The sequence below is a fragment of the Dromiciops gliroides genome, chromosome 2 (genome assembly GCF_019393635.1).
Source record: "Dromiciops gliroides isolate mDroGli1 chromosome 2, mDroGli1.pri, whole genome shotgun sequence".
NCBI classification, from domain to species: domain Eukaryota; kingdom Metazoa; phylum Chordata; class Mammalia; order Microbiotheria; family Microbiotheriidae; genus Dromiciops; species Dromiciops gliroides.
The window spans coordinates 331,498,708-331,510,913 of NC_057862.1; the positions used below are offsets into that span (position 1 = coordinate 331,498,708).

The 12,206-nt window shown below is 39.5% G+C and overlaps 1 protein-coding gene across 1 annotated transcript in view; it reads right to left on the reverse strand.

Annotated features, from left to right (window-relative positions):
• Positions 1-12,206, reverse strand: part of ATP10B (ATPase phospholipid transporting 10B (putative)) — a 144,078-nt gene that overhangs the window by 103,137 nt on the left and 28,735 nt on the right. The gene's annotated exons all lie outside the window — the stretch shown is intronic.

The window sequence follows — 12,206 nt, forward strand, 5'->3', positions numbered from 1 at the left end:
AGACACTTACCAACTGTGTAACCCTGGGCAAGTCACTTAACCCTGTTTATCTCAGTTTCCTCATCTGTAAAATGAGCTGGAGAAGGAAACGGCAAGCCACTCAAGTATCTTTGCCAAAAAAGATACAGGACATGATGAGTTGAACATTACAACAGCAACTTGACTCCAGCTATGGAACTCTAATTCACTCTGTAACCTGATCTCCTAGATGGTGTTTCTAAAATACAGTTTATGAGTGGGGTTTTCTAGGGATTCCCTTGCAATCCCTCTTTTAAGGATATATTTGTTGCTAAGTGTCATAGGACATAGAAATCTATTGCAAATTAGTGGCAACAGAGGCAGTGTGACCCTCTCTGAGTTTCCGTTTCCTCATCTCTAAAATTAGTCTGCTAAAATTTGTTCCATTTACCTCACACAAACAAGGTAATTGGTATAGTAGTCAAATGACCATAGAGTAGAGCTGCAAGCATTTTTAGAAGGCTTCTAGTCCAACCTCTTCCTTTTAAAGATGAGGAAAATGAGATCCAAAGAAGTGGCCACTTGTGTGATCATCCAAGGTCACACAAGCATAATATGGTGGAGTATGGATTGGAACTCAGCACTGTACCACCTGCTAGGAGACTGTAAATTGTAAAGTGTGATACAAACATAACTTATTTGACAAACCATAATCAGATTGTGAGCTCCTTGAGGGCAGGGCTTATTTTTTGCTTTTCTTTGCTTTGCCAGCATTTAGCATAGTGCCTGGCACAGAGGAGGTTCTTAATAGATGTTTTTTGACTGTCCAATATTATGCAAAATCAAGAAGACTTTAAGTTTAAAAACAAACCACAGATGTGTTCAAAAGATCCGGAAGAATGGCAGTAGTAGATAGGACACAAACATTTAGAGGGTGCTTACAATTGTACTCTTAGGGCAGGGGAAGAAACAATTGAGTTTAGCAAGGGTTAGCAAAATTAAAGCAGAAAGGTATTAGGCTCCCTCCCTCCCGCTGCTAAATCCCAAGTGAGCTTCTTTCCCACCTCCCAACACAGCAGCCTCACAGTCACCACTTCTGCCTTGTTGGGGTTTATTTCTCTTTCAGGATTCCCTGCTACTCCTCCCTGATAAATTTGTCTTCAAAAGTTGGTTTGAGGACAAATTTTTGTCCCCTTTTCTCAACACCAAAACTGAGTGGACACATTCCTCCTGCCTGAAATAAATCGCTTATCAACTGGCTTCTAAAAATAGCATTATTCTCCCTCTTGTATTAATTCTTTCAGGGACAAGAAATTGCTGAGCTTCAAGATGGTGACAAATAATGCCGTAATTTGTCATTACTTTTTCTTTTTGGCCATTGATAGGACACGTGCTTTACCTGCTTTTTACCACTTGCTTTTCTGCTGGATTTTGAAATCCAAACACCTCCAATGTGAAGGTTACTTGAGTAATGGGACCCAATGAGCCCTTGGGAATGGAGCTTTTTCATAATAAATCTCCCCGCCCTTAATTTTAACCTCTAGGTATCATAGAACATTAGTGATAAAAGGGATTTTGGAATTTGCATTTTCCTGATAAGCACACTGAAGTAGGGAGAGGTGAAGCCACTTACTGAAGGTTACTCACTACTCCCTGGTGGGGTTAACAGCATAGGCCACCTGTCTCCAAGGCCTGTGCTTTCTCCCCTCCCCCCCCCCCATACACACAGGAGGGTAGGCTAATGGCTGTTTTTTTGTAGGGCAATGAGGGTTAAGTGACTTGCCCAGGGTCACACAGCTAGTAAGTGTCAAGTGTCTGAGTCTGGATTTGAACTCTGGTTCTCCTGAATCCAGAGTCAGTGCTTTAACCACTGTGCCACCTAGCTGCCCCGAAGGGTAGACTAATGTTGGGCAAAACTGTGGAGAACCAACCTTCCTTCCTTCCTTCCTTCCTTCCTTCCTTCCTTCCTTCCTTCCTTCCTTCCTTCCTTCCTTCCTTCCTTCCTTCCTTCCTTCCTTCCTTCCTTCCTTCCTTCCTTCCTTCCTTCCTTCCTTCCTTCCTTCCTTCCTTCCTTCCTTCCTTCCTTCCTTCCAACTTGATCCTGGAAGTAATAAGGAACTGGTGGGTATTGAGCCATCAAGCCAATGAACAGGGCATGGCATAGTCAGATCTATGCTTTAGGAAAATCGTCTTGGCAGCTAAATGGACAGTGGATTGGAGCAGCGAGCACCTTGAGGAAAGGATACTAATTAAAGGGTGGCTACAATTATCCAGATGACAAATAATGAAGGGTTGAATGAGGGTGGTGGCTTCTTTTCTGTTGATGTTTTTTTAAAAAAGAATCATGTTCGCTTCCCAATGATTCCCCATTTTCCCACTCCCATGCTTACCACAGAAGCCTTCATTGGGAAAAAAAATCTATAATTAAGCAAAACAATTCAACAAAACAGCCACATCTGACAATATAGACCTCATTCTGCTTCCAGAGCACACTGCCTTTTTGCTGAGAGGAAGGAAGCAAGCTTCATCATTGGTTCTCCAAAGACACAATTGTTCACTGCCATGTTCCTCCCTTTATGACGTCTTCTCTCCACACACACAACCACCATCCTCATTCAACCCTTCATTTCTCATCTAAACTATTGCAATCACTCTCTAATTAGTCTCTTCTCAAGGCTCTTCCACTTCTGTCCACTGTCTATGTAGCTGCCAAAGTATTTTTCTAAAGCCCAGGCCTATGTCATGCCCTTGCTTACTGCTCATTGTTTCTTTATTATCTCCTGAATCAGATATAAACTCCTCCATTTAGCATGATACCTGGTCCCTGCCTATCTTTCCAGGGTTTGTACACTTTACTCCCTTCTACATACTCTATGATCAGCTACACTGGCCTATTTGCTGTTTCTCAAACATGACATTCCATCTCCTATCCCTGACTTGTGCTTTTGTACTGGTTGCTTCTCATTCCTCTTCACCATCACCTCCTAGTTTTCCTAGCTTCTTTTAAGACTGAGCTCATCTTTAATCTCCTTCAGGAAGCCTTTTCCTGGTCATTCTCTGAGATCATATTGTATTTACAATTTATCTAACAAGGGGCTGGCTAATTTACATGTACATATCATGGAAACATATTAAAAACATCCTTTTTAGTTTCTCTAGAAATATTAAGAAATATTATTTCTCTGGTGTAAAACTTTTCCCTCTGGGAAAACGAGAACAAAATCTAAGGCCTTTTTTAAAAAATGAAATATAGGTGACAACAAAATTTAACTCTTATCTAGATAGTTTCATTGCTTTTCCAACCCCTGAAGTGATTAGTGCCATGAGCCACCTAAGGACAGTGTCCTCTCTTCTGAAATGCAAGATTAAGATATTAATCACAAGAGGGGGAAGTGGGAGACCTTTTGTAGGCAGACTTTTCCAGTGGTACTTTTAGCATGTCATGTCATCAACTCCTACTCTTAAGACTGACCCTGCCAGCTGGTGGCATGTCAAATAGTCTAAAATTTACCAAGAATGCTTGACTGGAATAAATGCTTTGCTCAGAAAGACTTAACACTGACTGAGGTAACATTAGGGATATGATATACTAAGGGTGAATAGATGCCGTGCCTATGAGGCATGAGTACTTCAGAAGAATCAGATGGGACATGCTGAGCACCTGTTGTTCATTAAACAAGAAAAATGGGAAATGACTTCTAGTCTTATCAGACAGGAAGTAATGATTATTGATATGAGAGTCATATCAGAATCAGCAGCATGCAGTTAGATCCTCAACTAGTTAGAGCAAAAAATCAAAATCTAATTAGAAAAGAAAGATAATTTTGAGAAAAAGACACGGTGAATAATCACAATAGCTTAAACCAGAATGATTCCACTGAGATGTTGAAGTTGAGATATGGAAAATAAGACAAGGATATTGCCATCATTTATCACTATTTCTTGTAAGAGTTTAGCTGATACATATTTGCCATATGGAATTCAAAAGATCTCAGACACCACCTTAGCCATTCAACATTTGATCTTGTGAAGGGAAGCTAATTGAGGATATAAGGCCATTTTAAAAAACACTATGAAGGAGGAAAGTAACGTCTTATAAAAGAATGAAAACAGGAGAAGCAAAATCAAGTCTAAAGAAAGCTTGACATGAGACCTAAATGAATGGTACCAACCCTAGAGCATTCTTAAAGGAAAATGGCAGAATAATAACAAAAAGATGTAAAATGTACCAAATTCATCAACATTTCTATAGCAATTTATTTCCATCACCAATGACAAAGAGATCAACTCTATTTGGCCTTTAACAACTCAGTCCCCAGAGAGATATATGTTGAAGTAGAAATAGCACTTGGGAAGCTATAGTTGAGAAGACTGGCTGTATCAGATCAAGTATACACCAAAGATTGTGGTGTTAGGGACAATACAATTTTGGAAGCCTTGAAGGATAACTTTATGAGATACTTCAGGAACTGGCAGATACCAAAGGAATGGAAAAATAATATATGATATTAATATCCTAAAAAAGTGATTGAGAGGACATTAATGACCATGAACCTCTAATGTTTACTGTCTCATTTTTATAAACATCTTTATGAGGGTGATCTTCATATATGCATGCATATAGATTTATATTTATATGGTATCCTTGATATAAATATGAAAAATGAATAGCATATTTTTGCAAATGATTTATATATCATATCTTTTGTCAAATGGTTGGCTTAATGGCACAAAGAATTTAGGCTCCTCCTGAGTTTACAGTTTGTTCCTTATCAATAAGTAATCAACAAAGAAAAAAGATTTGATTCACTAGAGCAAAAAAGAATCTTTAAGGCTCAACAAAGAGTCTCTCATGCATATGTTAATATCATACAGGAGTCCCTGATATTACTGTATTTAATAATGCTCCCATTATTAACATCAAACGAAGCACAACATAGAAGCATGAATGTTTGCCACTGATATATAGGATATCTTGCAGAAGGTACAAATGGAAGAGTGGTTTCTTGTTGATGGTAAGATCTGAGTATGATATCAGGCTCTGTGTGTAGTGTGTAGTGTGTAGTATGTATGTGGTGATGACAGTCAAAGACTAGAATGTAATCTTAGGTTATGTTAAGAAAGTTAAAGTTTCCTGGAATAAGGAGATGATGGTCCTGCCAGTGGGATAGGCAGGTAAGCACCAGGCCTGGAGTCAGGAAGACTTGAGTTCAAATCCAGTCTCAGACACTTACTAGCTTTGTGACCTTGGTCAAGTCATTTAACCCTATTTGCCACAGTTTCTTCATCTGTAAAATGAGCTGGAGGAGGAAATGGCAAACCCCTCTAGTATCTTTGCCAAGAAAATCCCAAATGGGGTCATGAAGAATAAGATATGATTGAAATGACTAAAAAGCAACAGTTCTGCCATACTCTTCCCTGGTCAGACCATATCTAGAGTATTAGGTTCAGTTTTGGAGACCATAGATCAGAAAAGACAGTGATAAATTGGGAAATATCTAGAGGAATGTCACCAAAAAGGGGAAAGGCTTTGAGTCCATATCATGTGAGTATAAGTCAAAGGAAATGGGGATATTTAGCCCAGAGAAGAGAAGACTAGAAGTGGGAGGGTACATGAGAGTTCTCTTCCATCATGTGAAGAGCCGTCATATGGGAAAGTTATATTACAATTATTCCCTCTGGTTCCAGATGGCAGAACCAAGAATGATGTGTGAAAGTTTTGCAAAGGGGCACATCTGGGCTCCATGTCCAGATAATCTTCAGAACAATCAGAGCTATCCAAATGTGAATGGGCTGCCTTGGGAGGCCATGCATTCCCCTATTTGGAGGTCTTCCAGCAAAGGGTAGAACAACATCTTTTAGGTTTGACCAGACTCTAAGGATCTATTAAAAGCCAGAATTCCATGCTTTTATGATTCAGATTGTCTTTCTATAGAGGTGACAGGAATACTATCACGATTGTTGGGTAGCCTAATCTATGCGTTAACCTAGATCTCACAGACTGTGCCATTCAGTCTGTAATCGAGTCAATAATTTATGTGTCCCAGTCGCAAAAACATGGTCCATCCCTTCAAAAAGCTCACATTACTATAGTGGTGCAATCATGTAAATAACCTTGTTCATACTAGGTATATATGTAATATAAATGGGAGGTCATTTCAGAGGAAAGGAACTAGTAGCAGGGAGGACTGGAAAAGGCTCATTTCAGAGGGCAGGATTTGAAGTGAATCTTGAAGAAAGTCATGGAAGTTGGGCAGGTGGTGGCAGGAGGGGGGAAGATTCCATGAATGGGGGGCAACCAGGGCCAAGGCACGGAAAGAAGGGATGGAATGTCATTTATAAGTAGGACAGTATGGGTAAATTGTATAGTTTGAGGATGGAAGTAAAGTTTAAGTAGATTGAAAAGGTAGCCAGGGGCAAGACTGTGAAGGGCTTTAGATGCCAAATAGAGGGGTTTATATTTGATCCTAAAAGTAAATAGGGAGGTACTAGAATTTTTTGAGTACAGGGGTGACATGGGCAGACTTGTACTTTGGGAAAATCAATTTGGCAGCTATGGGGAGGGTGGATGAGAGTGGGGAGATTCTTGAGGCAGGGAATGATGACCTCAAAGACCATTGTCATAGTTCAAGTGAGAGGGGTTGAAGGCTTATACTAGGGTGATGGTTGTGTGAATGGAGAGGAGGGGACCTGTGGTAGTAGCAATAGCCTAATTCTTATGTTTCCCATGCAAGTCAGGCTAGTTTTTCCTTAAAACCTTCCTTGAGGTTCATAGTAATAAAAACTCAGTCTATTGCTGTTTCCTCATTGAGAACAAAGAAGTCATGGAGAGCCATGGAAATCAAACAGCTGCTGATCTACTCCTATGGTTGGCTGTACACTGCATGTTAAATAAAGCTGTACCAAATCTGTAATAAGTCAGTCAATGAGCATTGATTAAGTGATTACTGTATGCCAGGAACAGTGTTAAGTGTACATCATAGATTGTCTGAGAAACTCTCCATCCTGGGCTCTGTGACTACAGAAAATGAAGAGTGAGAGCTAACAGACAATAACAAATGTGCTGCTTAACTCATGGGATTATGAGATTCAAGCGAGATAACGTAGGTGAAAAACATGCTCTGAAAGTGCTTAATTGCAATAAAAGCACGAGGGATTTAGTAGATTCTTAGTAAATACTTAAAAGCATAGGATAGTCATACTAGAAAGCCCTTTAGAGGCCAGGTAGTCCAATTTCCTTCAGTTTCAGAGAAGGAAACTAAGGCTGTTAGTTACCTATCCATGTTCAGGGTCACACTTGTCGTCTCTGAGGGGCAGCATCGTCCCTAGCTCTGGGGACCCCCAAAATGTATTGATTATCAGTATTTTAAAAATGTATTCTGGAATCTATCTGGCTCACTCTGCACATATTCTTAGATATAAGATTTGCTTCCTGGTGCTTATTTTTGTTGACTGAAAAATGAATACCCAACTACATTCTCTTTTTTTTTTTTTGGCAGGGCACTGAGGGTTAAGTGACTTGCCCAGGGTCACACAGCTAGTTAAGTGTCAAGTGTCTGAGGCTGGATTTGAACTCAGGTCCACTGCACCACCTAGCTGCCCCCTACATTCTCTACTCAGACCCCATTTGAAGGAGTCTCCAAAAAAGAAAATGCTTAGGTTCTTGATTTGGATGTTGATAATACACAGATGTCAGGATAATGTTCTGCTGATGGATCCTATAAAGGGTGGTCTGTTGATATAGGAGCTGCAGTTCAGACCAAACATAGGAGAGAGTGACGACAAGGGTACCAGGGAGCCACGGCATCTGGAAAGCAATATCTTATCGGGTTGTCGAGGTAAGGGAAAGACTCTTCAAATCTTTGCTCCTGATCTTTTATGTGATTGAGTTTTTCCTCCCAGCATTAATGTATCATTTTTTTTCCTAGACTAGAAATGCACCTAAATAACTTACCTGGCCTGTAAGGATCTTATCTGAAAAACTGCCTGCACTTTATCACTGTCAGTTGGAGTGAGTTGGAATGACTTTCAAGATAACAACTGTGCAGAGTGCAAAGCAGTGTCTGGTTCTGATTGCGGAAGTTTTTGTCAAGAGTGTTGTATAAATTGACTTTATTCACACCTGCCTGTGCTATTAGCTAAAGGAGAAGAGATTAGGATGAAGGGAAAGGGGGAAAAAAGGTAAGGAGACTTTGTCCTTTTTTGTCTTAGACAGTCAGACTTCTGGCTGGGATTCTTCCAACGGACAGTGTACACGCCTTTCTAACATATTGAGAAAACGGATTCCCTCCTCAGATAGAAGTTCATCAGCATAATGTAAAACACATAAGAATCAGAATCAGGAAATATAAGGATTTTTTATGGGCACTGTTGCTAACTTGGCCATGTGACTTGGTTGTAAGTAAATGGGCATCAGTAGTATTCTAAATCTGCTTATCATTCAGGATTGAGTCTGAATTAATCTTGAAAACTCATTGTGGAGTTTACATCACTTAACAGTGTCAGTTTCTTCATCAGTAAACTGAAGAGGTTGGGCTAGCTGGTCTCTGAAGTCCCTTCTAGTTCTTGGTAGGCTTGGGTTGGCAAGTCCAGCCCTATATTTCTTTTAGGTACCATGATTAGTAGCCTCACAATCCAAAAGTCAGTTTTCTTGGCATGTCTCATAAGGATATTGACCCAGGAAGAAGAGAGCACCATTAAGAAGTAATTTCCTTGAGTTCTTTTGGCCTACAAAGCTAGGGAGGCTTGTTTTTATTTTTTATTTTTAATTTTTTTGCAATGAGGGTTAAGTCACTTGCCCAGGGTCACACAGCTAGTAAATGTCAAGTATTTGAGGTTGGATTTGAACTCAGGTTTTCCTGAATCCAGGGCCAGTGCTTTATCCACTGCGCCACCTAGCTTCCCCCACCTTGTTTTTATTTAATGTTTATTCACCAAGAAGAAATTGACTGGTAATGAAAGATTCTCATAGATTAAAACAGAATTGAGAACTGGAAGTCAAGAATCATTTAATTTATCACCCCTTCATTTTATGCAGTGATTTTGAAAATCAATAATTTATATATATATATATATATATATAAATATCAAAATAATTTCTCAAAATACTGCCCCCAGTTAACTACTCACTTAAAAATTTGAGCTAAATCCAATGGACAAAGTGACCATATTTTACACTATATGTGACATGCTGGACCTATATAGTCCTTAGACTCTCTACCAAGAATAGTCATTGCAAACTAGTCTGAGTTTGATAACATTTTTGTGCTGTTTTCATTCACATTTGTGAGAAAATAGTGGAGTCAAATGAGACTCAGAGCCTGGCTGACCTTTCTTAAGATGAGTCCAGAGTCAGGAGAATTTCAAGGGAAATGTAGAATGACCTTGCTGACTACCTACAGGTAGTTATCTCAATCAAAACCACACCTACCTGAAAATTTTTCCCCTCTTCATACTCTGACATCAGCACGTACTGTGTCAAACCACCCTCAAGTCCAGCAAACCAATAGATCTGAATGATGCTAGCCAATTAGCTTGGAGCAGTGTGGAAGGGCCGCCTCTCCTCCGGACCCAGAAGGAATTTATGCTCTCTCACTCCTCTCTTGGTTTTGGAACTTGGAGGGAGCAGACACAGCTCACTCTCACTCCCCACTATCTCTCCTTCTTAACTTTCTGAGCCATGTGCTCTATCTTTACTAATATTTAATATGCTTTAATAAATGCTTAATGCCCCCCAAATTGTTGCAGTAGCCTCTAATTTCTAAGTAGCAATATATTAGAACCCCAGTTAATTTTCCCTAAAACTTGGGACAGTTATAGGGCAACCCCACGTAATTTTCAATGCCACACATTATTACATGTGTTGTTCACATTCACATTATTACATTTATTGTTCTCTTCATTCTATCCCCTGCCATTTTATCAATGAAGATATTAATGCCTGATGAGATGACTTGGGCAAGGTTACACAGCTAAGTTAGTAGCAGTGCCAATAAAAGACTCCATATTTCCTCCTGCCTCTTGTATGCTTTCCATTATGCTGTTGAATCTCTATCAGAAAAGCCAATCAGCTTTCTCAGTATGTTAGAAAGCTATGTAGACTTTCTGTTGTGAGAATCCCAGCCAAAACTCTAACTGCCTAATCAGATGAAATGTCCTCCAAAGAGCTAACTATGGGAGAGATGGGAATCAATTAAATGAAAATCTAGCTGAAAGAAAGAATAGTCTTTAAACAGGGCAATAAATAGATGAATACAATTATTAGATTAATAGATTATGTTCCTTGAAGTCCTGGAGGTGACTTGAAGCCAGCTACAACAAATGAGCCATGAATTCCCATAGGTTGGGCAATAGATGTCCAGGAATATGTTTAATTTGAAATTATAATTACAAAAAACTAAATCAGGTTCTTTGGCTATGTAGTGACTGGTCCTCTCAAGGGTGTTAATTTGTAGATTTAAACTCAGAGTGCTCTCAACCTGGCAATCTATTTAAAGGAGAAGGCTTTCAGTCTCTCACCAAAGACAAGGGCCGCCATATTTGCTTCTCTCATAAATAACGTTTCCTTATCTATGGTTCCAGCTCTGATTACAATTGTGAGGATAGCTATGGGATATCAAAAGGCAAGGGGATAGGCGAAGGGTACAGAAAGGGGATGGGAGAGCTCAGAGACAAACTTCATTGACTTTGAAGTTTGGCTTGGTAGCCTCAGTTACTCAGGTACTTTTGAGTTTACAATAATTTTATTAGCATCAGGGAACTCAGAGATTATATTCCTAAACCTCAGGGCAGTTTGGGTTGAATGGGATTGGGCTATACCACGAATGCCATTATATAACTTAAATGTGCTTGTTATAAAATCACATAATGTCAGAGTTGGAAGGGACTTAATAGTTCTTCTACTCTAATTTCTTTTTATATAAATGAGGAAAGCAGAAAATCACAGGATGAAGGCCTACTCAAGTTATTTGTCCAAGATCGCAAAGCTATTAAGTGGCAGAGATAGGACTCAGAACCAGGCTTTCTCACTTTTAACCTGGTGCTTTCCTCCTATACTATGCTTTTTTCACTATTAGGTACAGAATTAGACTGGATCCTAAGCTCCAAGTTCTATCTACCCATAAAATCCTTTTTAGTCTATCAGGATGGTAGCAACCTAATATGAGCAAAATCTATTTTTTCAGGAGCTGATTGATATTTCTTTTGTCCTTCATGTCACCTGCCACTTATATGCTGAGAATATACTGAAAAAGAGGAAAAAACACATGGATTTTGTCAAGTTGTCAGGGTAGGCTTGAGATACATTGAAAGTCAGATTTAGAACCTTTCTGTACCATTAAGATGGGAACAATATATGTTCAAAGTAAAAGGGAAGAATGAGAATTGAAATGGAATTGAAAGTACTCAGAACTTTGGTCTGAAGCTGTGTTTATTAGACCACAGCTAAGAAGATTTTCACATAAGTGGCTCAGTCAATAGAGTTCTGGGTTCAGAGTCAGGAAGACCTGAGTTAAAATCTGGCCTCAGACACTTGCTAGTTGTGTGACCGTGGGCAAGTCACCTAACCTCTGTTTGTCTTAATTCACTGGAGAAGGAAGTGGCACACTACTACAGTGTCTTTGCCAAGAAAAGCCCATAGATAGTGTGGTCATGAAGAGCTGGACACGACTGAATGACTGAACAATGAGACTAGTAAAGGGATTAAGGATGGAAATTCTCTAACTGGGGGAACTACAGAAGAAAAAAAAGCATGGGACTGGACATTTATGGTCAGGCATAAAAAAATATTCACTGACTAGCTGGGGGCAGTAAATTGAGACGACTCATTGTCTAGCTTGATATTCTGTTACTTTTCTTAGTACCACATAGGAATGATGTAGTCTTTTTTTTTAATTTTTTTTTTTTTTTTTTGCTGGGCAATGAGGGTTGTGACTTGCCCAGGGTCACACAGCTAGTAAGTGTCAAATGTCTGAGGTTGGATTTGAACTCAGGTTCTCCTGAATCCAAGGCCTGTGCTTTATCCACTGCACCACCTAGCTGCCCAGAATGATCTAGTCTTAATAAAGACTGAGTAAACCTAAAAAATGTCTTGCAAAGGCGGCTCTAAACCAAAAAGCGAAAGGAAGGGAGAGAACGCCTCACTCACAGATTTCTGTCAAAGCCAATAACAGAGAATAACAGGTTTAAAATTAGAAAAAGAAGAGCCAGTAATTCACAGGGAATAACAACCAAGAAGAGATTTAGCAATG